The following is a 25,790-nucleotide window of genomic DNA, read 5'->3' on the forward strand; positions in this document are numbered from 1 at the left end:
CAAATATAGTCAATCTTCCAACTAGAACATCCAAATTTATCTTGTTATTTGGATCACATCTCATCTCTTGAATAGAAGACACTTTAATTGCATAGATAGGAAGAAGGGTTCTGAGTACCTTTCTTACCACTATCACATTTTCAATTATCCCTCCAAAGGATTTGATAGCATTAACACTAGCTTTGATTCTATTAACATATTTTGCAATGTTTTCATCCTCTAGCATCTTCATCTAATCAAACTAACCTCTCAAGCTTTTTTCCTTGGCTCTTTCCACATTATCATCACCTCCATAGATATCCTTTAGTTTGGTCCACATGTCATGAGTAGTAGCACATCCTTTGACCTCATCAAATTCAACATAGTTAAGAGATGATGCAATGTCAATCATCGTAATATTATGATTTTTCTTTTTTGAAATTTGTTCCATAATCAATGTTCCATTAGGAGCCTTGTGGGAATTTTCTAGATATTTTAAACCCGAATCACTGATGGTTTCCAAGTGCAACTTCATAAATTCTTATCATGACTCAAAGTTATCTATGTTCAACTCAAGAATTTCTCTTCTGTAAGACATCTTGATCTTTAGCTTAGGTCCTTGAAACCTCCTCTGCAAGCACCAAGAATCTTTGATACCAATTGTTGGAAATATAAGAGGAGTAACTGAGAGGGGAAGGTTGAATCAATTACCACTAAAATAAATCCCAGGTCTCTTATATGTCAACGCAGAATATAAACTTCACTAAAAATATTGTTGCTCGGCAAATACACAAGCACTCGATTAATATTGATAATATGTTGTAACTTGCTAAATGCTTAATCATGTGAATCTTATGATATCATCTATGATTAACCTGACTTAACCTAATTTTATACACATAAAGGAAATAACATGAACAAAAGTGAAACCAAGACTTAACATGGAAACCCAATTTGGGAAAAACCACCAATTGCAACTAGTTACTAATTGTCACTCTTGTAAAGTGAGCCATGTTAGGAGCCAACCCTATTAAAGGTTAAAAAATACACTGCTAGGTGTGGCCCTATTAGGAGTGGCCTTGTTAGAGGTTTTTAGACACTTCAATAGAAATGTCACCTTATTATAAGATTTATAAATATTTTTTAAGCCAACTTTGTTAAGAGATTTAGATCATTGCTCCAATGGTTAGAAAGTAACAATGAGATGACCTAACTTCTGATGCAACTGAGTTACTAATTACAAATTTCAATTCTGGAGAATACTTGATATTTCTTCATTGAATGTATCTTTTTAACTCCACAAGGATATTTTGATTATCCTTTTAATTCGCTTCCTCTAAGAATCTTCTATTCTTCCATACACTTGCACACATTCAATGCTCAACTTGACCTTATACTTATACCTTATGCATTGTCAAGTCAGCTTGAATACAACTTAAAATAATTAATATTCATTTCATCAATAAACTATAACAAAAAAAAATCCATTAAGCTCAATATGCCTAAATAAGAAAATCCTTCATCAGTCAACCTTTCTCGGTAGACACTAAATCAGAAATGATTTTCCTATGTTAAACAAGTGAACTCAGCTAATACTACATCTTCACAAACTTTCTTTGGTAACTAAGTGAGATCAGTTAACACTGGTTCCATCCAAATTTTCCTTCATTAAATGAGTGAGCTCGATTAACTCTTGAATTCTACAAATTTTTCTCCGATGCTCGAGTGAATTCAATAGACACTGTCTTTTGAACTTGGAAAACACTCAAATGCTTGATAGACATAGAAAACTATCTTCATTGCCCAAGTGAGCTCAGAAAACATTGAATGGAAAAGATATGACATTTTGTGTAACATCAAAGACAATACACAATTAATCAATTGATTTCAATATTTAGTCCATCAAAAAAATAGACATCATCAGTGTTAATCTTTCTATCAAGAGTAATAGATCACATTCCTTTGATATGACTAGTTGTATTGTTATCAGCTCTAACAAGTCCTCCATCATCATTACTAAACTTAACAAACTTAATAATGTCTCTAGAAATATGATGTGAACACCCACTATGTATAATCTAATTAAATTTCTTTTCAACTTACGAAAGTAGGGCTTTTTCTTCTCTAATTTATTTTTTAGGATTTTCTTCTTTTATAGAAACAAATCCTAATTCATCACCACTTTCCCTCTAAACTCTTTCCTCAAGCTCATCATCTTCATTTGCATACAAACAATCTCTAGGCCTTCTAGATTTGGAATTCTTCTTATAATTTTTCTCTCTTTTAGGTAACTTAGAAACCTAATGTCCAAATTAATTGCAAGCAACTATTTTACATCTTCATTGCAATTTTATATAGGATGTCAATCATGTCATATATTGTTGCCACATTAGTTTCATCATTACAGTAGGCAAAAAATCTCTCATGATTGAAAATACCCTTAGAAGAGGTGGACCACTCCTACCATTCTTTCAAGATTCCTTCATAATCAACAATTTTTGGTACAAAGCTAGGTGTACCTTTAGCAATGGTCTTCATTATGTTTTTGGACTATCTACATCTTTCCCAAGAAGAACCAATCCAATTCCTTAACCTTATTTATCATTTTCCTAGCTGGAATAGCGACTTCTTTCAACAATTATTTCTTCTGTTTCAATAATTGAAAAAGTTTATTAAATAATTACATGTAAGGACCCCATGTTTATCAAATAATTATATATAAGGACCCCATTTAGTAAAAATGGGGGAACGAAAATATAGGGCCTCTGAATAGTACTCAACACCTTGTAGGGAGATGTAATTGTTATGGATGTTATGTGAGATTTGTTTTAGGAAACCTATCTTGTAAGAAAGCATATTTTCCATTGTCCTTATCTCTATATTCTTATATGTCTCCTCTTTATCCACATCTATTTCCATTGGCCAATTTTCCATTACACCCATGTCTAATATATATCCTTCTATTTGTGTTTCTTTTTCATTCACCTCTATAATAGTTCTAGTAATAATCTTCAATATTCTCACCTCATTTTCCAAAGTAGCATTCATTTGCTCCAATACATAGAGCTTTTTTTATTTCCTCCTCATTTTTCTTTTTGGTCTCTATGTATTTTTCCATAGGCCTGATGTTTTTCCAGTAGATCCATCTTAATCTTACCCATGAGTGACATTGTATTTGTCACATTAAAAATGTGATCTCCAAAAGTGGAACTTACATTCTAAAAATTCACATTTCCTTGTGGAGAATCTCTGACTTCTATCAATGTTGGCTTGTCTAATTCTAGAGAATTACTCCATATTTTCATTGTTTGGGCATCAATTTTAAAACTAGATTCCTTTAATTCTCTAGTTATATTGACATCTTTGAAAGATATAGATTTTTCTTGTCTCCTTATTTGATCAAGCATAAAAGTTGAGCTCATTTCCCAACAAGGGAATAGTATCATTCCACTTCTCACTAGCTCTCTAGCTTCTTCTACAATGAGGGTTTTAATGTTGGGATCATATTATTATGATTTTCCTACTAGTTTAGACACCTTTTCCTTTGAATCTCCTGGCTATAATTACATGGTCAATTTATTTTTCTTTAATTTAAATAGAAAGCTCATGAATTCTTTAGTTGAGAAGAAATCATCATAGATAAACTCTTGAACTTGTATAATTTTGTCATTAATAATCTCAGCCTCAAGCTCAATCAAATTAGGGATTTTCTTATTTTTAGTGGCTTATCTCATCAAAATCTATGCCTTAAATCATCAAAGTATTGGCTCCTTCTTAGCATGATTTGAAGAGCAATTTCTATTACCTTACTTGATATTTCAATCAATTTCTACTTCTTTTTGCCTCCTTGTGCCCAAGATGAACTCTTTGGTTGCTCTTCTTCCTCATCAACCTCAAGTACAATATACTACTCTAGAGGGTCAAGCTCCAATCTATCTCTCACTTCTGGAGGCACTTGGGATATTATTTTTTGATAATTCTGAATACATTTATTGTACCTATCCAAATATGTTTCCTCATGATAAAAACCCTTAAAAGAAGGGTTAGTCATTTTCATCTCTTCTTTAATGGCCATTATCTCCCTCCATTTCATAGTTTTGTCTCTGTACTTCTCTATTTCCATGCACTCAGTGATGAAATCTTCCTCCCATATATGTTTTCTAACAGAAAAATTGAATCCCCTCATTTGTCTCAGGGCAATCCTAATAATATCATTGGGATCATATATTATAGTAGGGATCATATATTCTAGCAAGCCCAATTGGTAACTTAAATTCTCTAATGAATGCATCCAATTCTTTAAATGCATCTTTGCCAATATTGAAATCTCCAATCTTGAAATTTCTACAAATAGAGGTCCCCTTTCGGATAGTGGGCCCTAAATTTTTCCTATTTATCAAAATTAGTTACCCAAAACAATCAATAATTCCCAATCTCTGAGGGATATATTTGGGCAAAAGATGAGGTGGTTATGGGAACCCATACACCTTTATTAAAGAACATTTTTCAAATAAAAATATGCTTCCCCAATCATGTCCTAGTTTCCTATCCTCATCATAGCATCTAGATGGTTTAAGCAATTTTCTTATAGTCCTTGGGACCCTCTCAGTTAAATCACCCAATATATTCAAAATAAGATATACAAAATCATTATAAAAACCAAGAGAATTTGCATAAGGGTAGAATTTTTTCCATACCCTTGTCCAACATTGGACACATAGATTTTCTCTCATCTCCTTTGTTTCTTTAATGAAACTTGGGTTTATATACCTTACATTGTTGTATAGGATTATATGCATCAACAGTGAATACTAGTGAAACTTAAAATTCTTCATGTCTCCCTATTATGCAACAATAATCTCATTGTGGATAACATTCATGGTCTCATCCAGTCCCATTATTTTGTTCAAAGAAAAGACAATGTACTAGAAATATCTTCTAAAGTTTTTTGAGGGCATGAAATCCCCTACCATCTTTGTAATTTCTCCCTTCTCCTTCTTTGAAATAGGGATGTGTTCCCCCATAACCCTTCTAGTGAGAAAACTTTTTTGTATTTTGAAAGTTGTCTCATGTTTCTCTAACTCAATAATGTGAGTCATGGTCCTCCTAAATCAAAGACTTTTGTAAAAGTCTCTCCATCCAATGTTCATAATGTGCTTCTATCTTTCTTATAAAATGAGTAGGTCACTAGATTATATGCTTTGTTCAAAGATTTTAATAGGTCTACACCCACAAAACCTCTTAGACAATTAGCTTTCCCAAGTTCCTATTCCAAGGATTTGAAATTGGAGGTTTACATATTCCATTGTTGTAGAAGAACTAGGGTAATTTATTCTCATTTATTTTTGGTATCACTACATCTCTACAAAAACTATATGGGTCCTTCAAGATGTGTGAATTCATAGATTGTGCATTTGAGGAACCTGACAAGAAATATACCCATTCATCTATGAATGGACAAGGGATTTTTGTTTTTCCCTATACAAAATTGGTAGAAACCTCTTAAACATCTACCTATGAAATCATATTTCCCTCTTCTTGCACCATTCTCTAGAATTCAAATACTTCAACAAGCTTTCTACAATTCAGACACTCTAACAATATTTTTGCACAATTCTCTCTTCTGTAACATCACTTCACTGAGACTATTGATAGAAAAATTGTTACATCAAATATTTAATGGAATTTAAGGAAACATGCATGAAATATTTCAAATTTCCAAAAAATAGTTGCATTTACACTTTACACATTTGTACTACCAATCATCACTCTGCTAGTTGCCAAAAAGTTTCCCTTTTTCATAAAGTACCCATTCTTTTGAGAGTAGTGATGTAGTGACATCCATCTTTCTTTCCTATCTATACTTCCTGCCAATTATCAATAACATATAAATTCAATCCATGATGGTGTGAAGACCTGGTAATCTTAAGTTTTCACAACATCATGAGGCTTTCATGCTAACCAAATTTTGTTATTCACAATGTCATGTGTATAGCTTATCTCTACCTCATGATCCATACTTTCTATTAAGCCTTTAGCTTCACAAAACAATGAAAACCATGGTATTCCTTCATTGGTAGGTTGCAACAATTATAAAAATTGAAACCATTAAGGTAGAGACCTAGCATCAATATTTACCATTATAGCTGATCACAACATCACAACTCTATTTATTTTTGTCTTCAAAGAACCTGGAGAAGTGGTGAACATTTCCACATTACCCTTTTTACTACTTCAAAACTCATCGTTAACCTTATATCATTACCCATGAGATCCAACATGAACCAAAGTCTTTGCATTATATAGCTTTGTCGCTACATCATGGTTGTTGACTCAAACCATATCTTTAACTATGCGAAGTTGCGAATAAGGTCAATCTCCACATCTCCACTTAAAATTAACATAAAGAACTTTAAGCCATAAAGGAGTAGTAAAAATTCATCTTCCATTGATTGCTACTTCTCTACCTTGAAACTTATTATGTCATAATGCTTCCGTTAGATCATTCCATGTGGCATGTTTGTGAATTTTTATAATCCAAGAGATCTCACATCAAGTAGTCCTTTGTATCATCATTGGAAAAACTGAGACATTACTACTAACCATGGAGACACTGTGAAAACCATTGAGAAAACCATGTTGCACCATCACAACCTTAAAATAATTAAGGCTCATTAGACTAGAGATATATCACTTAAGAAGGAATCATGACTTCTTGATTTAAAATTAAGGTCAACTTTCTCCAAATGCACAAAAGGCCCACAAAAAATATTTACTTAAGGGTTTAGACCAAGAAAACAAAAAAGATAAAAAAGGGAAAGGCAAACAGGGGTAGAAATTAGGGCTTCTCTTAGAAAAACCTCAGCAACAAAAACATGTAAAACCTAATTTAACATATTTAATCTCAATTTTCATATTAGTCTTTCAAAATTTAGAATAGTGAAAATATAGGCCATCAAGTGACTAAGTATTGTTTCTCTGATGCTTGACACCCAGAGTCTGCTACTCGGCAAGTGGCTATTGCAACTTGACATTCCCATTTTGTTGAGGATCTATAGTTTTATTTTCTTGTTCATTGGAGTTCTTGGAGCACTATCATTCACATAAATGAATGAACTATAATCTTCAGGCTCATCATACATTGAAATTCATTTTTCTCTGTATATTCATCAAATTTCACATTTTCACTTTCTGCAACTTTGTTACTATTAGAGTTCAAACACTTATAAGTTGTACTCTTAGTGGAATATCCTAAGAATACACCTTCACCACTTTTAGCATCAATATTTCCATTCCTATTGTCTTTAAGTATGTAACATTTGTTTCCAAATACTTTGAAATATTTTACATTAGGTGCATATCCATACCACAATTCAAAAGGTGTAGTATTTGTATCTTTTTTGACTTACACTTAGTTCATAGTATAAATAGGTGTACTTAAAACTTCTCTCTAGTATTTCTATGACACATTCTTTTCCATCATCAATATTCTAGCATAGCCTAATATTTATCAATTCCTTCTTTCATCTATTCCATTCTAAGGAGGGGTCCTAGCAAACATCTAGCTTTTGATTCCTTTTTCATTATAGAATATGTTGAACTCATTGAAAATGACTTCACTACCTTTGTCACATCTCAAACACTTTAGACTCTTTCTTGTCTCTTTTTCGATTCTAGCCAAATACCACTTAAACAACTAAAAAACATCATATTTCTATTCAAGAAACATCACACTCATCATTCTAGAACAATCATCAACAAATAGAATGAAATACTTATCTCCACAACATCTTTCAATACTAATAGATCCACATAAGTCAGTATGAACCAATTTTTTAAAAAAATCATCAAATGAGTATTTTTCTCTCTTCAAACTAGACTTTTTCATTTTTCCCAATTGACATTGTTTACACATAGCATTTTTAAGTTTCTTCATTTTTGGAAAACCTCTTACTTTATTCATTTTACTAATGCTAACCAAATTTTTAGAGTTTAAGTGACATAACCTTTTGTGCCATATCCAAATATCTTCATGTTGTGTAAATATACATGTCTAATCAGATAAATCTAGACAAAACAAGTTACCTCTTGTTTGATCACCACTTCCAATCAACTTACAATAAACATCAAATATTTTGGTCTTTCTATGATGAAATTTAACTTTGTACCCTAATTTTTTTAATTGTAAAACACTAAACATATTATAGTTAAGTCCTTCAATCCAATAAACATTATCATATTTGATCTTATCAGTTAGTTGGATTGACCCTTTACCCTTCACAAGACATGGAACATCATTACCAAATTTAATAGAGCCACCCTTGTATGGTGAAATTGTTGGAAATCTGATTGAAAAGATTATTGATGAAGAAGATTGATTGAAAGAGGGAGATTGTTGTTAAAAAATGTTTTCAATCATTGTTTTGTCATTGATGTCAAACCTACTATTTGTAGGAATGAGAATTGCTTATAAGACCCAAGTACTATCACTTAGTTAATTGATGAAGAGGATTTAATCAACAAGATGTAACAAGAGTACCTAAGGGAAAGGTTGAGTTATAGTTCTATAATGAAGTGCAAGGATTAGCTGAGGCAATGGTTAAATGATATATTGATAACATACTCAAAGATATAGAGGTTGGCTACACTAAGAAACACTAGAAGTATAAGATGGAGCAAGGTTGACTGCAAAGCTTAAACTAAGTTCATCAGTAAGTGCCAAGCAAGCTAGTTTAACCTAAGCAAATTTTTAGTTGGAGCTAAACAAATGGAAAATCTAGTGTGTGCCGAGTGAACTTCAGGTGCCAAGTGAACTTCAACTACCAAGAAATTCAAAAAAAAAATTGTTAGATATCAAGTGAACTCACAGTGGGTGTTGAGCATCAGTAAAACACAATTGATGCTGAGTAACACAATATGTGTCGAGTATCAAAATTTCAATAGTGCTGAGCTATTGCATTATTGGAAATGTCAAAGATTCATTGAATTTGAGCCAAAAAAGTTGTTACCTTGAATTTTGTGAATTAGTTGGAAGATAAGGATGATGAGCTGGTGGCACAGGATTTTATGTAAACCATTTTTGAGTGAATTCAAGAGGATTCTTCATGATGTTTCTAGAAGAAACAAAATATGGGTTAGATTCAATGAATCCTACCTAATCCATACAAATTAAAATTAAAGGAGGGAAGAATCAAGCAGGAAAAGAAGTTCTAGATTTCTATTTAAGGAGTCATAGACTAAGAAGCAAGAGCTATTGGTGTGCCAAATTGAAAAGTGGTTGAAAGGGTGTCAAGGAGAAGACATCTAGGAGAATGAAGAATAGAGCACAGAGACTCTACTTTGACAAGTGGTCAAAAAGAGAGGATTGCACTAGTACATTGAGCATGAAGACTCAAAGAGACTAAGCTTAAAAGGAGGGCAAGCTATCAGAGTTGTAGAGACTGAAAGCCAAGAAATTTTATGAGCTAAATGGTGATATGAAATCTGCAAGTTAAGTTGTATGTTGTAATCAGGTCAAAACGCCTTATTATTACTCTCTAACAACTATATCAGTTAGGGTAAATGAAAATCCTATGGACTTAGGTTGGTTTAATAGCCATTTGTAAATTCTTTAACAAGGTGACATTCCAAGTGAATGTTCTAAAGTCCTCTAACTAGGCTCACTTCTAACAAGGTGGTTAAATCCTTTAACCAGGTCACATTTAACAGTGTGTTTTAGCCTTTAACAGGGCAGACCTTTCATAGGGCATCACTTCAGAATAGTGAGAATTGAGTAGCATGTTATTGGTAATTTTTCCTAAATTGGCCTTCCATGTAAATTATTGTGTTATGTGTTATGTGTTATGTTTGCATGTTGATTTATAGTAACTTGCTGAATAGGAAAGTTTAAGCTTGGATGAACAAATAGTTAAGTGGGCACACTTTACTTGATGAAAAGTTTGAATTGGATATTTTGGACCTTGAATAATTGATTCACTCCCCCCCTCTCAGTTATTCTAAATCATTTCTAACAATTTGTATCAGATCCATCTACTGATTTAGTTTCAAGGTACTAGAAGCAGGAAGATCAAGATGTCCAAGAGAGAAGTTCCCAAGCTCAACAAAGACAACTTTGTTGCATGGAAAAGTTTGATAAAATTGCACCTTGGATCAATAGGTTATTATGTAAAAACCTCAATTGGAATATAGCATGTAGACCCACCTGGAGCTCTTACTGCAGGTGATTTGAACAAAAGGAAGGAGCACAATCTAGCAATACTAGAGATTACCTCTACACTTAGTTATGCTAAATTTGATGACATCAAAGGTTGTGATACTACATTCAAGATGTGGAAAGCTTTGTTAGATATCTATGGAGGAGATCATACTGTTTAGAGAGCAAAGAGAGAAATCCTTAGAGGAAAGTTTGATGACATGAATTGGAAGAAGGTGAAAATGTTGCTCAATATGTTGCTAGAATGAAAGAAGTGGTAAGTGCAATAAGAAGTCTAGGTGGTCAATTAAAAGAAGAGACTTTCAATAGTAAATACTTAAGGACCTTTCTTTCCATCTATGCTATTAGAGTTTCAACCATTTGAGAGCTAAGGTGTGTACAAGGAAACACACTAACCTTTGAAGGAAGAAGACTTACTGCATTTGAATTCTCCAACTTTGACAACTACAGACTTGAGAACCTTGGATCTTCTTTCAAGGCCAAGCTGACATTGAAAAACACTAAGGAGGTGACACCAAGGAAGAAGAGTAGAAAAGGAAAACATGCATCTAGTGATAGTAGCACAGATGAGGAAGATGTGGAACAGTTAGAAGCACTACTGGTTAGAAGATTCCATAGAGGCCAAGGTAAATTGAAAGGTAAGTTTCCTATCATATGTTTTAATTAAAATGATGTAGGTCATATTGCTGCAAGGTGTACATAGGAGAAGAACTATAAAGAAGGAAATAAGTACAAGAATAAGAGAGAAGATGATAGTAGAGATTACAAGGACAAAGGAAAAAGATGCTACATTGTTGAAGAAGATTTTGATGAAAATGATGATGAGGTAGTCTATGTGGCCATCAAGGATGAATTAGATGAAGGTGAAACAACATCACTGGTAACTTGTGTGAACAAGAATGATAAGTGGAACATAGATATTGGTTGCTCACATCACATGATAGGGGATAAAAGTAAGTTTATCACCTTCACTGAATATGATGGAAATAGTGTTAGACTTGGTAATGATGCTTCATGTCAAATAAAATGAAAAGGATCAATTAAACTTATAGAGAAAATTTCATGTGATAATGCATACTATGTTGAAGGACTGAACTACAATTTGTTTAGTGTATCACAGTTAGGTAATGTAGGTTGCAAAGTAGAATTTGGAAACAAAATTGCCAAGATCTATGACACTAATGAAAATCTAATAGGAAAAGGTGAACAAACAAGAAGTAATCTATTTTACCTAGATATGGAAGATGCAACTTGTCTTGTTGTTAGACTCGATGATGTGTGGTTATGGCATAAAAGATTGTGTCATGTTAACTTTGACAATTTGATTAGCATTAACAAAAAGAAGAAAGTCGGAGGTTTGCCTAAACTGAAGAAGCCTAAAAATACAATGTGAAAACAATGTCAACTAGGGAAAATGACTAAATTTAGTTTCAAAAACAAAACATACACTTCCAAAGAAGTACTAGAGTTAGTCCATACAAACTTATGTGGTCCCATAGAAGTGCAAAGCTACCTAGGAGACATATACATAATGCTATTTATAGATAACTATTCCAGGATGATGACTACTATGTTCTTAAAGAAAAAAATTGATGCAGTTGAAATGTTCAAGTGGTATTTGACCAAAGTTGAGAAGGAAATAGGTAAGAGTCTGAAATGCCTAAGATCAGATAGAGGAGGAGAGTTTACATCAAAGGAATTTGAGATATTCTGCAATGACAAAGGTATCAAAAGGCAAACATCAGCACCAAGAACTCCACCACAGAATGGTATTGCTGAAAGAAGGAGTAGGTCAATAATAGACTGTGCTAGAACCTTGATGATGGAGAAAAATGTTGCTCTAAAGTATTGGAGATAAGTTGTAAGTACTACTCTTTACACCTTGAATAGAGTTCAAGTTAAGAAAGGAACAAATGCAACACCTTTTGAATTGTGGTATGCTCACTCACCCAATGTAAAACATTTCAAAATATTTGGTTGCAAATGCTATATTCTTAAAGATACTAGAAATGGAAAGTTTGATGCAAAAAGTGATGAAGGCATATTCCTTGGATACTCCACTAGAAGTAAGGTATATAAGTGTTTGAATACTAACACTAACAAGATTGTGGAGAGTGCAAATATAAATTTTGATGAGTATGTAGAAGTTCAAGTTGATGAGTCCAAGTAATTAGAAGATTATAGATCTTTTGTATACTTGTATGAAGGAATGGCTGTTGAAGATAATATTGTTGATCAAGTTGGAAATCAGCAACAAATCTCAGTATCAATTGAGTCACAACCAGTGAATACCAAGCTACATTTAGAAGCCAAGTTATGGAATGAAGAAAATGCACATTCTAATTCTAAAAATAGTATACATGAAAGAGATGATGAAGTGCCAAATGGAGAAGAATAGAATGACTCTGAAGTTGAAGGATCAAATGTAGAAAGAAGGATAGAACCAAGATTAGCCAAGTATGTGAGAAGACATCACCCTGCAGATCAAATCATTGGTGACAAGGATGCCAGACCAATGAAAAGGAACATACTAAGGAATGAATCATGCCTATTGAGCAAGGTTGAGCTCAAAATAGTGAGAGATGCTCTACAAGATGATGACTACTATAAAGCTATGGAAGTTGAGATAGACCAGATTGAGAAGAATAAAGCCTAGACCCTAGTTCCTAGACCAGATGATAAGAATGTAATTGGTACTAAATGGGTGTTTAGGAAAAAACTTGATGAGAATGGTGAGATGACTAGAAACAAATCCATACTATTTTGCAAAGGCTATGCACAAGAAGAAGGACTAGATTATGGGGAAATATTTGCCCCTGTTGCAAGAATGGAAGGAGTAAGAACATTACTTGCATATGCTGCTTACAAAGGTTTCAAGGTCTACCAAATGGATGTGAAGTCTACCTTTCTGAATGGATACTAGAAGAGGAAGTCTACATAGAACAACCAAAGGGATTTGTTGATGATAACAACAAAGATATGCTTAGCAAATTGCATAAGGCAATCTATGGTTTGAAGCAAGCACCTAGATCATGGTATGAGAGACTGCATAAATATCTTGTGAAGATAGAATTTGAGAGAATAGATGATTACAACAACTTGTATATCAAGGTAGAAAAAGGTAAAGATATTTTGATATAAAAAATCTTTGTTGATGATATAATATTTGGAGGAAAAGATGTTCTATGCAAAGATTTTGCTGATAAAATGAAACATGAGTTTGAAATGTCAATGTTTGGAGAAATCAAATTGTTTATTTGATTACAAGTACATCAATTAAAGCATGGCATATTTGTGACCCAATCAAAATACATCAAGGAGATACTCAAAATATTTGAATTAGAAGACTCAAAACTAGTTATCACACCAATGGTGACAAGACATAAGTTATCAAAGAATGATGAGTCAGCTGAAGTGAATTAGACAATGTATAGATCAATGATTGGAAAGCTGCAGTATGTTGTACATAATAGACCAGACATTGCATTAGCTATTGGAATAGTGGCATGATTTTTTGCAAATCCAAGAGAAAATCATCTGATGGCAATAAAAAGAAAACTGATGTACCTAAAAGGAACTGATGACTTTGGTCTGTACTACAAGAGAAGTGAAAAGTTTGAACTAAGAGCCTACACTGATGTAGATTGGGGAGGTAATATTGATGATAGAAAAAGCATCAGTGGAGGAGCACTTTTCTTGGGAAGAAGATTGATTACATCGACTAGAAAAAAGCAAAGTTGTACCTCACAATCCACTGCAAAAGCTGAATATGTTATAGCTGCTATCAATTGCACTAATATTGTATGGATCAAACACCTATTGCAAGGTATGAAGGAAGAGGTAAATGAGCATGTGATACTTTATTGTGATAATACAAGTGCTATCAACATATCAAAGAACCCTGTAATGCATGCCAAAACCAAGAACATTGCAATCAAGTATCACTATGTAGAAGAATTGGTGGAAGATAAACAAGTGAAGATGGAATATGTTAGCTCAAATGAATAGATTGTTGACATCTTCATAGAAGCACTACCTAAAGATGCTTTTGAGTATCTTAGAGATAAGTTAGGGGTAATATCCCTAGCCAAGGCTACTTGAAGTAAAAGCAAGACTCCCCTACATCAAATGAGTTGATTATTGAAATATTACACATTGATGCAGAGGATATTTACTTTAGGATTCATGCCTAAAGTAATTGAAGTGATGAAGTTCCAAATCATTCACAAGCAAGGTGATAGAGGGAGAAATTGAATGAACCTACAAATGGTACACTTGCATGATAAGATGCTAAGATGTTGATATGTCTTTGGCGTTGTTGTCAAAGAGGGAGAAATAGTAGGAAACTGATCAACATACTGATCAACAGTTGAGGGAGAAGAATAAAAAAGAATAAAGATTGAGGGAGAAATAGCAGAAATGATAAACAACTATAGGAGAAGTTGAATCAGATGAGCAATGCATATAGAGGGAAAGAATGTAAGAAAAAGGACACAACAGCTAAGAGGGAGAAATAGAAGTAAAGCAATCAAGAGAGTAGATCAAAAGAAGGAGATGAGACAACTGATGGTAATACAATTTTGTTTTGGCATTTGACTTACTATTCTAACCTAGTTAGCACTTTAATAACATGGTTGAATAGTTTGGTCTGATGGTTGATTAGTTTGGTTTGCCATCAATGCCAAAGAGGGAGATTGTTGGAAATCTGATTGAAAAGATCATTGATGAAGAAGATGATTGAAAGGGTGTCAAGGAGAAGACATCTAGGAGAAAAAAGAACAGAGCATAGAGAATCTACTTAGACAAGTGGTCAGAAAGAGAGGATTACACTAGCACATTGAGCATGAATACTGAAAGAGACTAAGCTTGAAAGGAGGGCAAGTTGTTAGAGTTGCAGAGACTGAAATCCAAGCAATGTTATAAGTTGAATGGTGATCTAAAATATACAAGTTAATTTGTATGCTGTAATTAGGTGAAAACCCCTTATTGTTACTCTCTAGCAATTGTATCAATTACGGTAAATGAAAATCCTATGGACTTAGGTTGGCTTAATATCCATTTGTAAATCCTTTAACAGGTTGACATTCCAAGAATGTTCTAAAGTCCTCTAACCAGGCCCACTTCTAACAAGGTGGTTAAATCATTTAACCAGGTCACATTTAATAGTGTGTTGTAATCTTTAACAGGGCAAGCCTTTCATAGGGAATCACTTCAGAAGAGTGAGAATTGAGTAGCATGTTACTAGTGATTTTTCCCAAATTGGGTTTCCACATAAATCACTGTGTTATGTGTTGATCGTGTTATGTGTTATGCTTGCATGTTGATTTATAGTAACTTGTTGAATAGGAAAGTTTAAGCTTGGATGAACAAATAGTTAAGTGGGCGCACTTTACTTGATTAAAAGTTTGAATTGGACATTTTGGACCTTGAATAACTAATTCACCTAGCCTCTCAGTTATTCTAAAGCATTTCTAATAGAAATTTCCTCAAATTAACTTCTATCACCAATCATATGATTAGAGAAATCGCTATCAATTATCCATCTATCACTTTTATTTACATAAGAGATTAAAGAAGTTTTCTCATCTTGAACAAAATCATCTTTCATAACAACATAGGCTACTTCTTCATCATTACTTTCATATTCAATATCAATTTCTTCTTCAAAAATCTAACAAGATTCCTTACTTTATTCCTTATAGTCCCTATTCTTCTTGATGTCTTGGTCATCTCTTCTTCCTTTGTACTTTCTCTCCTTCCTTTCATCCTTGTCTTATTTGTGAGGACACCTAGAAGCAATATGACCAACCTTGCTAAGTGAAAAATAGATTATGGGAAGTTTATCTTTTTATTTTACTTTGCCTTTTCCAAATCTCCTAGATGTCTGTGTGTCAAGTTCATCAAGTTCATCATCAGAAGTATCACTGTCACTTTTCACAAGTTTTAATTTTCCTTTCTTGCCAAGAATCAGTTGTGATTTAAAAGAAGATTCAATAGTAGTAGGAGTTTAATTATCAAAACTAGACATCTCAAAAATAGTAAGCCTACCAATTACACCTTCTAGGGTTAGGTGATTACCTAGTGTACATCTTAGTTCTTGTATTGCAGAAGCTCTAATATCATAGATAGGAAGTAGAGTCCTCAATACCTTACTTATTATTGTTTCATCTTCAATCTTTCCTTTAGCTTCTCTAATAGCATTGACAACCTCATTGATTTGTGTACAATACCGTACTGTGTTCTCACCTTTTGTTATTCTCATTTCATCAAACTTACCTCTTGGACTTTCTAATTTGACTCTTAAGACATTATCATCTCTTGCATAGATGATCTTTAGCTTATCCCACATTTCCTTTGATTTCTTACATTATTTTAGGTCATCAAAATCAACATATTTTAGGGCTAAAGCAATCTCCAACATTGACTTATTATGTTCTTGTTTTTCTTTTAGTTGTTAAGTAGTCAGAAGGACTATTGTTATATCTACATATGCATTGTCCAAAAAATATAATGTAGCATCACCAATACTAGTTATATGTAGTCTCATCAACTTTTTCCATGCAAGAAAATTTTCCTTGGTCAACTTCAACACCTTTCCTTTGTATGCCATGATCTTTAGCTTTGAGTACCTTCAAACTTCTTTCTATAAGCATCAATTCTTTGATACCAATTGTTAAAAAATTTAGAATAATTGAGAGTGGGGGGAGGGGAGGTGAATCAGTTATCTAAGGTCCATATGTACCAATTGAACAAAAAAACACTTAAACAACTTTAGATCTTATCATTTCATTGCTTAGTCTCTATGACAGACTTTCACTAACATCAACTAGGTGTCCACTTTTCTAAAACAAAAGACTTATAGAATGTAAAATTTAAATTAATAAAACATCATAATAACATCTGCACAAGCTTGACACTAGGATTTAACATAGAAACCCAATTTGGGAAAAAAAACCAACAGCATGTCACTAATTTTCACTCTTCTAAAGTGAGCCCTGTGAGGAGCCAACCCTATTAAAAGTTACAATACACATTGTTAAATGTGACCTTGTTAAAGAATTTAATCACCCTGTTAGTAGTGGCCTTTTTAGAGGACTTAAGAATATTCCATTAGAATGTGACCCTGTTAAACGAATTATATAGATTGTTAAGTCACTATGACTGTTAGATCAACCTTGATTAAAGGATTTCAAACATTGTTCACAATGATTAGAAAGTAACAACAGGTTTGATCTGTTAAGTACAACTTACTTTGCATGTACATATTTCTTTTCAACTCTCAAAATTAATTCACTGTTTGACCTCCATTTTCATCTCAATCTTTGATTGTATTGGTAACTCTTCAAGCAAACACCCTTCACTTCTTCACAACTCAATTCAACTATCTTATATTCTCTAGTCAATAACATCACTCACAACTTCAACTTTACAAGCATCCACATAAAGACACACACATAGACACACATGCACTTGTGATTTCCCCTCTATACCTCCTTAAATGTTAATTATGATCTTTTGCCACTTAAACACCATTGTAGATATTAGGGTTTGCAATTTGATCTATTAAACAAAATAAATATGATCATCATTCTATTTATCTATTCTTTCCTAGAAATTTCTCTTGGAATCCAATCCATTAGCTCATTTACCTAATCCTATGTTGGAATTAAATAATCCAACTCATCAATCCTTATCTTCAACATTCTTTCCATATCCCAAGAAGTAAACTTAGCTAGAAACTATGATTTTGTACAAATAGTTAAAATTTTGTTCCTTGGCCAATACTGTGTTTTGACACTTGGTCACCACTGGGTTATTGGCATATACACTATCACTCGGTTGTTTTTTATGCTCAGTCAACACTAACTTTGCTCGACACTTATTATGGCTTAGTTGACACTTGCATCACTTGTAATTTATGTAAAATTATCTAGTCTTCTACTCTTTTGCTTAGTCAAGCTTATACATTTGATCTATCTTTGCTCACACTTTCAAGACATGAACATTATTGTCTTCCCCTTTTGTAGCATGATTTAAAAAATCACTTTATCTTGTCAAAGACCAACTAATCAAATATCCATATGTAGTTTGCTCATCATAACTCAACCTATCCTCTAGATTCTTTTGTTATGAACAACTTCTCAAATCCTCTTCATCAATCAAATAGATGTGACACTTAGATTAGATGGAAAAAGGTCTCACCAATAGATTTGACATCAATTAAAACATAACAATTGTTCCAATTATAGTTTCCATTAGAAGTGACATATATTCTTTAATAAGATATGTCAAGGAGTATGATATCTATTTATTAGAAGATATATTATATGAAATAAATGAAAATTCATTTGCAATTCTGCAATCATCAGTAGCTGGGAATCACAAAAGACACAAACCTCTTAGACTTTCAATTCTACAATCATGTAATATCTAGTGATGAGTGCTTCACATTCTGCATTGATTTTGATGCACTAAAATTATACCATATGATATTTGGTGTATGATTTCAATACATATTTCATAATGATAATATCTTATTAGAATCATAGATATAAAAATGTAGTTACATATGTTTTGGCTATAATAGCTTCTCTTGTCGATATTTCATAAAATGCTACTTACTATTAGTTCATTATGAAACTTCATAACAAATATTTATGATTATAAAAATTGGTTATACCATCATGATGCACTTAAATATCTATAAATTTTCCCATAGTTCAAGAACAACATGGATATAAAAAATGTGAACTATTAAAAACCATGTTCTAGAGCCATCATAAACCAAGTCATCATGGGTAAATTAGTCAATATATACATATAACAACTATCTTCATCTAGATAGGGAAAACAACCTCATGTGAAGATGTTCATGAACAAGGCATAGAATCATCATGCATATGAAAATGTCAAATATTTGGATTAGTTAAGACCACGTTGCTACAATCCTCAAGAAAAAATAAGGGAGGTGTTAGAACTTAATAAGGTATTCTTATTGACTCTAGTTTTCTTAAGATAAACATTAGGTATATGATTATTAATTCTTTTATTAATCATTATCATGCAACCTAAGATATTCTCCCTTTAGGATTTTGATCTCCTTGTATAAGGACATATCTCTCTTTCTAATTAATATTTTTTGATTGAATAGAAATTTATCTTTATGCTCATCCAAAATGTGTCCTTTTTCAATCTATGAATTTCAGCCTCCATAGCTTCTATCCTCTCCTTCTATAACAAGTCTTCGCATGCAATTATTCTTGGGATATGTAGTTTGAGCTTTCCCAAACTTCATCATGGTATCAAAGCTCCAGATTTTTATGCCTCTATACTCTTTACAAGAGATTTTGACTTGGTTTGTAGATCTAATTTATGCAAAATATTTTGTATTGGATATGGGGGAACCCTTATTTCAAACCACTTTGAGGATGATGCTGCAATCTATGGAAAAAAATTATCCCAAGGTCGTATGACCTTAGGCTCAAAATTTGAGGTGATGTTTTTTTATAATTATAAAAATAAATTATTTTATAAAAAATATGCTATTTTAAAATAACATACATATTGTTTTTAAAAAAAAGTGAAGCATCCTTTTTTTTTGAAAAAATAGGAAAAACCACTTTTTCATAAAGTGCAAGTGGTGCAAGTGGTGCAAGTGGTAGGTGTAAGACAATACCTCTACCTTGGGTCATGCTCCTGCATGTGTCTCTATCTAGTCTTAGTCTCTGCATCCATACTCTATGCTTTTATCAGTAGTTTGTGTGTGTAGTTTGCTAGATTTTTTTGAGAGGCACACTTGGGTGATTTAAATTTTTACCGTCATAACCTTTTTCATGATTGGTAGACTCAAAGGTCATCTTGAAAGTTTTGCAAGCACCCTTTTGGTGCATTCTCTCCCTCCATGATTTTTGTACCCATTCTTTGGCATCAAATAACCAACCTCATGAATCTTTTTGGCCTCTCCCACATGGCTTTGGGGATAACTTTTATGGAAGCATTGCTCTTTGCATGCATGAGGTTTTTGGATTGTTATTTTGGTTTTTGTTACAAGAAACCTCCATGTTTTTTTATGTAGGTTGTCAAGAGGACTTGTTTTTTCTTCAAGTGGTTTATTTCATGGTTTTACATGGCCTAATTTTTATTGGATGGTTTAGAAACTTCAATAATTTTTGTTTTGGAGCTTCCTAGTTATTTTTGGCCCCTTTATCGTGGGTTTGTACTCCTTTCCTCACCAATGGATTTTCCAGGTGATCTCTGGCAAAAACCTTTCCTTGTTGGTTTTCCTATATCTAAAGTAGTGCATGAAGCCCTTTGGGAAGTGCATGATATCCTCTATGACTATAGGCTCACAACCTGTAATAGGCTCCATGCCTCAAACCCTTCACCTTAGACCTATACTTTGTGTGATTTTTTTTCTTGGGGCATATTTGAATAGAAAGTAGAATTTTTTCACTCTTAGTTTCCTCAAAAAGAAACCTTGGGCTCTCCCTACATGCCCTCCCACATTGTTTCTAATTTGTGGGCTCTTTTTGGAGACATCAACTATTATTTCTTCCTTGGGTACTTTGACTGGCGATTTTCACTTCAAAGCAATTTTTACTAATTGTGTAAGCCATTTTTTAGGCAATTTTGTAGTGTTTAGAAACAATGGTTATTTTTTACCATGCATGGTGGTTCTCCATGAACATATGCATTTTTTCATGGTCACCAAAATTTTTCTTTCTCTAGCCCTTTTATTGACAAGCATACATTTTTTTTGATCAGTGGTTTGTTCTTCTAGTGAGCTTTTCTAATGTGATTGTCTCTTTCTAGTAGGGGACATCTTTTCCAACAAGTTTGACTTTTTTTTATTAGTAAAATATTTTTATGGATTTTTTTTTGTCTTAATGACATTTTGAACATCAAATTTAGTCTCATCACTTGTTGATGTTAGTGCCTACATCAACAACTTATTTACCCTTTTTGGCTTAGTTTAGACCTGTGTTTTTTTTTCTCATATATCAAGCATATGGACTCCATTTTCTACAAACATAATACCTTTGGAAAGTTGTATTTTTTATTTCAATTATTTTTCCTAGTTTTACCTTCTAATTCAAGTAGTCACTCATACAAGTTGTCATATTCTTGGGATCTATTATATCTTGTGCCTTATTGTACATGCACTACTCTAATTAAAGTGTCATGGGGGTTTGACATTTTTCCTTTGTTTTCCATCTACTTTTCTCTAGTAAGCTTCCCCATTAGCCTCATGATGTATCCAAGTGATGTAGGAGCAACTTGGGTGTAAGAGAAATCTTACATCACCCAAAAATATTCCCTTTTTGTTTCTTGAACAAGGATTGTCTTAATACAGAGTTGTTGACTGCAAAGGCTTGCTACTTAGTAAGTCAGTCATACGAGCTCAAAATGTCCTAATTTTAGAGGTGGATGTCAGCCTACTAATTGAGGGTCATTACCATATCATGAGTAATCATGGATTTATTCTAGATTCTTTATTTGTAATTTTGGTATATAAACTTTAGGCTCATTATTGAAGGCCTAAATGTGCCCAGATGAGGCCTAAAAACTCGATGGATATATGCTTGTGTCAATCCAAACTTGCAGATCATGAGTTGAGGATTGCAAAAATTGGTTATAATAGCCAATCTGAGCAATATATTAAGAGTTATAGCCTTTCAAAGTTGGGTGGACCAAACCATCCAAAATAAATGTAAAAAAGGTATTTGTCTGACTCTATATGTATTTTTAAGGTCTTCAGCCCTAGGTATTAAGTTTGAGTGTCTAGAACCTTCCTAGGTGGAACTAAATTGTCTATTTAAAAAATGTCCAAACATTGTCTAGGACAACTTTGAGTGATAGTTCATAGCTTTTCTTTGCAAATTACTGTAATGAAGGTGCCAATGTGGGTTAGCATATTAGAATTCTACATTTTGTAATTTCACATTTGTGGTGACAATAAAAAGCCCATATTTTTTTCTCATGAATTGTTGTTGTTTCATTATTTATATTATATATTTATGATATTAAGAGGAGCACCCTTCATCAAGTGGTATTAGAGCTAAAGTTCCTAAGTGTGTGGATAGATCATCGATTGTGAGGTAATTCACACCAAGACTTTGACATGGGCTGAGCGTGTAGACAGATAATCGATTATGAGGTAGTTTGCACTAGGATTTCAATAGAAGCGCAAAGATGCCTCAATGAAGAGAGTATGGTGGGAGAGTCGTAGGTGTTACACTTGAGGGTTTTAGAGCCCTCTAGTGGAAAATGAAAGCATTACAAGAAAAAATGCACAGAGAAATGAATCTTACTGTAGGAGATGATGAAGGAAAATAAGGAAATGTGGATCAAGTAGTAGAAGATAAAATTTTGAACCCACAAGAGGTAAAGCTTTTCAAAGCCATTTCTAAGATTAGAAAAAGACCCAAGTTTGATGTTCCCACATTTATAGGAAACCTTAACCTAGGGGAATTTATTAATTGGATCAATGAATTGGAGGAGTACTTTGAATATAAAGATATTGAGGATCCAGATAGGGTCAAGTTTGCAAAGGCCAAACTGAAAGGTTGTGCAAAGATCTAGTGACGAGATATCCAATTAGAGCGAAATAGAATAGGGAATGAAAAATCACCAGATGGGATCAAATGATAGCTAAAATGAAGGGACAGTTAATTCTTATGGATTATAAACTTGATCTATTGAAGAAAATGCATGGGTTGAAGCAAGTGGGAAGATATGTTTAGGAGTATATAGAAAAGTTCTACCAAGTTCTCATTAGAACTAGCCATGCAGAAGATGATAAGGAGAAAGTTGTTTATTATCTTAATGGGTTAAGGCCAAGCCTTTAAGAGGAGCTGAGTCTAGTTCAAATGACTAGTATTGAGGAGGTGTACTAGTTTTCCCTAAGAGTTGAGAAGAAGCAGAGCAAAAAACTTAATAAAAAAATAGTAGTAAAGGTCATGGTGGAAGATCTACTAGAAAATCTTACGGAAGCCAAAATGATGATCAAAATAATAAGGATGAGGCTGGAAGTAGTAGTCAAAGCTAGAGGGAAATAATTCCAACTATTTCCATGATCAAAATAATAGAGAATAGAGAGGAAGAGGAAGAGGACAAGGATATGGAAGAGGAGGTTTCTATGGAAAAAAATTTCACTATAGAGAAGAAGGGCATAGAGCATTTGAATGTTCCTAGTGTAAAGGAAGGAGATATCAAAGAAAAAAAGGCCAAGCCAGAGTTTCACATGCTGAAAAAGATGCCAAATCATCATATTTCAAAGATGTTGAAAGAGGAGAAGTCCTAGTTAATAGAAGAGTCCTGTTGAGTGGTGAGAATGAACCTAATCAAAGAAGGATCTTATTTCTCACAAGGTGTAAATGTGAATATAAGTGTTGTGATGTGATCATTGATAGTAGAAGCATTGACAATCTAGTGTCAAAAAATATAGTCACAAAGTCGAAGTTGAAGAGGCAGAACCACCTGCGTCCATACTATATTGCCTAGGTGCAAGATGAGCACAAGGTCATGGTCAATGAGAAATGCTTAGTGAAGTTCAAGATTGGAAGCTACCAGGATGAGGTGTTGTGTGATATCATACCTATGGACATATGTCATATGTTTTTGGGTAGATCATTGCAGTTTGACAAGTATGCTATACATGATGGGTGAGAAAATACCTACACTCTGACAAAGGATGGAGTGAAACTGTAGACACCTAAAATTGTCCAAATCACGTGTCTTGACCAATTAAATAAATATTTATTATTTATTTAATTACCTTATCATTTAATTAAATAAATTTACATTTATTTAATTATATTCTCCTTTCCTTGATTTAAATAAACTAAGGTTTATTTAAATCCTAACCCATCCGCTTTAATTAAGTACTTTGTTTACTTAATTAATCCTTGCCTAATCCCTCTTGGAATTAAATATTAAATTTAATCCAATTTGAGCACATGGCTCCTACCTTTAGCCCTCACCTAACCTCACTTCCCTAACCTAACCCATCCTTCTAACCTAGGTCAATCTACTTATCCACTAATTAATCTTAGTTCCTCATCTCATCACATCACTAATCATTTGACCAATCCTAATCAAAGGATTAGCAAACCCTAGTCACATGTGACATGTGACTCTTACACACTTACAACCTTGTCCCCCTTCACATGTGAACCAAGGTGTCTCACACATGTGTGAGAAACCTTGAGCCTCCAACCCTCTTACACATGTCATTGACCCATCACTTTCAAAGGTGTCTCACACATGTGTGAGGAAACATGATCTTACACACCTCTTACACCTGTCATTGACATGTTACATCAAAGGTTGCTCACACATGTGTGAGTATCTTTCCCCCTTTGAATGGTCAAAACCCTAATCCACATGGAGTCTACTTGGCCTCCACCTCATGGACACCTCATTGATCCTGAGAGATCCTAGCCATCCATCTTGCATTCAATCTTAGCCATCCATTGCATCCATTTTCCTATAAAAGGAGAGCCCTCTCCTCATTTTCACAAGCACCTTCTACCTCATTGTTATGTTGCTGGATTTGTGAGCAACCACACCCCATGAGCAATGAAATCATCTACACTTGATGGTTTCATGAGGTTTGCATAGTGCTATTTTGTTGTTCATTTACATGTCTTCTTTCATATTTTGAGGTTTTGCATGATAATGTAGGAATGCGCATTAGTTGCTTAGTGTTATTTTCTTAGTTACATTTTTATGCAACACATTTTGGCACGCCCGGTGGGACCCACTTTACGGGTTCAAACTAACCATCTAATGTGTTTTTGAGTGTTCAAGCTTGTAGGTTGAAGCATGCATTTGGAGGTCAAGTTTCATGAGGAGCGTCTAATCAAGCCATAAAGCCCATGATTGCATTTGGAGGACCTAAGGGAAGTTTTTTTGACATAAAACACTTTAGATTTTGCTTATGGCTTTATTTTCAAGTTCTAGGGTACATATGCATTAAATATTCGTTATTAGGAAAATTTAAAAAAAAAATACTCCCTTTTTGTTAATATATAAATTGTTTGAAAAAAAAAAGTGGGTAGATTTTGTTGTTTCATTTCATTTCATTTTTTTTTTTAAGTAGAGAACATTAAAAATCAAAAAAAAAAAAAAAAGAGGAAGAGTGGAATTAGTTTAATTAAAAATCAAAAATCAAGTTTAGAAAAAAAAAAAAAAAAGGGAGGTTGTTTCTTACCATTTTTATATATATTTAAAAATTCAAATATCCACCAAAAAAAAAAAAAAAACAAAAAAAAAAGAAAAAAAAAGGGGTTAGTTATAATTTAAATTTTCATTTATATATGTAAAAAGTTTTTTTTTTAGTTTCTTTTTAATATAAATAAAAAATCAAAATTAAAAAACAAAATCAAAAATTTAAAATAAAATAAAATAAGATTTTAAACCCTTTTGTAGGGTCGGCCACCCGCGGTGGCGCCAGCGAGCGCCGCCCCTGCACCACACTTCCCCACAAGCAACGGAGCCACTGCCGCAGCCCTCCCCCCCCCTCCCCCTTCTTCCGGCACTCCTGCCTCTACAATGCCCGTTGAACGCCACCATGGGCTTTGCCATCCGCTACGTC

This window comes from Cupressus sempervirens, chromosome 5, assembly GCF_028749045.1.
Source record: "Cupressus sempervirens isolate cs-2001-9-10 chromosome 5, ASM2874904v1, whole genome shotgun sequence".
Classification (NCBI taxonomy): domain Eukaryota; kingdom Viridiplantae; phylum Streptophyta; class Pinopsida; order Cupressales; family Cupressaceae; genus Cupressus; species Cupressus sempervirens.